Below are 2,131 nucleotides of genomic sequence, written 5' to 3'. Positions count from 1 at the left end.
AAAAAAGAAAAACAATATTGGAGGCATCGTGCTTAATGATTTCAAAATACAAAACAAAGGTAGGGTAATCAAAGCACTTTGGTACTGGCATAAAAGAAAACCCCACACGAACAAAACAGAATACAGCACAGATAAAAACTCTCATATGTATGGCCAAATGAGTTATTAACACCATTTATTGTGGCATTATTCACATAAGCCAATAGGTAAAAGCAACCCAAACTTCCCTCACCAAATGAATGGATAAATATAATTTGGTATGTAAAAATAATGGAATACAATTCAGCTTTAAAAGCAAACAAGAAATCTTCTAATATCTACCATAAACATAAATCTTGATGACATTATGTTAAATTTAATAAGCCAGCCAGACAAAGACAAATACTATATGAATCCACTTATATGGGGTATCTAAAGTAGTAACACTATTAAAAAGAGAAAATAGAATAATGTTTGGAAAGGGCCAGTCAATGGGAAACAGGATTCATGTGGACTGTGTATTAGTTTCACAAGATACTAACATTCTAAGCTGGGCACGGTGGCTCACGCCTGTAATCCCAGCACGTTGGAGGCCAAGGCAGGCAGATCACATGAGGTTGGGAGTTCAAGACCAGCCTAACCAACATGGTAAAATCTCATCTCTACTAAAACTACAAAAATTAGCCAGGCATGGTGGCACACACCTGTAATCCCAGCTACTCAGGAGGCTAGCCAGGAGAATAGCTTGAACCTGGGAGATCGCAGTGAGCCACGATTCCACCACTGCACTCTAGCCTGGGTGACAGAGTGAGACTCTATCTCAATGAAATAACATAAAAATAGAAAACATTCTACATATATGTTGCTAACAGTGTCATTACATGTAATATAAACTGAACTACATAATTTGAAGTATTTAAGATTGTACATTTTGGTGTGTATTTTTCACAAATAAAAATAAATATACAATAGATAGAGTTAGGAAGCTTTTCAGAACATACCTCTAAATCACAAAATGTTTCTCTCACACCAAGATAATACATATTCAACAATAAACAGGTGTGGAAATTAAGACAATTTCCACAACTACTCATTGATGCAAGAGAAAATAACCATCTATCACCAACCAAAATAACAATTATATACAAATTATTTTTAAAATGTGGGTAATATTTATACAGGCAAACAAACATGAAGATAAAAAAAGATAATTATAGTGGCAATAGACGTATGGCTGATTCATATTTGACTTTTGCTATACACTGGTTTAAAATGTATGAAGTTGAATATTGTCATACGGAATTATAATATATAAATTAAAACAAAAATACAATTAACTAAAATGAGGTAACCTATCCTAAACCATGAGATATTGACATATAAAATTGCAAAACAAAAATTTAAAAACACATTAACCTAAAAAGTCTTGGATAAACATAGTTCACTATGGAATCCTTCTAGATACCTACAGTTTTCAACTATGACTAGGCATCCATAAAGAGGAAATATTTGATTTTATTAAAACTTCAACTCGTAGGTTCAAGGGCTACATGTGCAGGTTTGTTACATGGGTGATTGCATGATGTTGAGGTTTAGGGTAGGATTGATCCCATCAGCCAAGCAGTGAGCATAATACCCAACAGATAGGTTTTCAGTCCTTGGCCCACTCCCTCCCCCAACCCAGTGGTCTCTAGTGTCTGCTGTTCCCATCTTTATGTGGCACCATCACAGCTTACTGCAGCCTTGACCTCCCAGGTTCAAACAATCCTCCTGCCTCAGCCTCCTGAGTCGCCAGGACTACAGGCATGCACTACCACATACAGTGAATTTTCATATTTTTAGAACAGACAGGGTTTCAATACATTGTCCAGGTTTGCCTCAAATTCCTGGGCTCAAGCAATCCACTTGCTTCAACCTGGCTAGATTTTCAACCAAGAAAATAAAAATCTTACACTTAAATTAATAAATAAAACTCTTAAATACTTGGGCAAACTGGAATTATATTGCAGCAAGATTTTTATAAAGAAAACAAAGCCAGGCATGTTACTCATGCCTGTAATTCCAATACTTGTGGCAGGCCAAGGCAGGTGGATCACCTGCAGTTAGGAGTTTGAAACTAGCCTGGCCAACATGGTGAAACCCTATCTCTACC

The 2,131-nt window shown here is 36.1% G+C and overlaps 1 pseudogene across 1 annotated transcript in view; it reads left to right on the top strand.

Moving 5' to 3' along the window:
- Positions 1–930, top strand: part of LOC105550309 — an 11,083-nt pseudogene extending 10,153 nt beyond the window's left edge. Inside the window, exon 2 of the transcript XR_001007686.1 lies at positions 901–930. The product of XR_001007686.1 is annotated as a peptidyl-prolyl cis-trans isomerase A pseudogene (transcript). The remainder of the gene's footprint in view (positions 1–900) is intronic.
- Positions 931–2,131: the final 1,201 nt, after the last annotated feature.

The sequence above is a fragment of the Mandrillus leucophaeus genome, unplaced genomic scaffold, assembly GCF_000951045.1.
Source record: "Mandrillus leucophaeus isolate KB7577 unplaced genomic scaffold, Mleu.le_1.0 Scaffold1125, whole genome shotgun sequence".
Taxonomy (NCBI): Eukaryota; Metazoa; Chordata; class Mammalia; order Primates; family Cercopithecidae; genus Mandrillus; species Mandrillus leucophaeus.
This window is presented reverse-complemented; position numbering and strand designations above follow the sequence as displayed.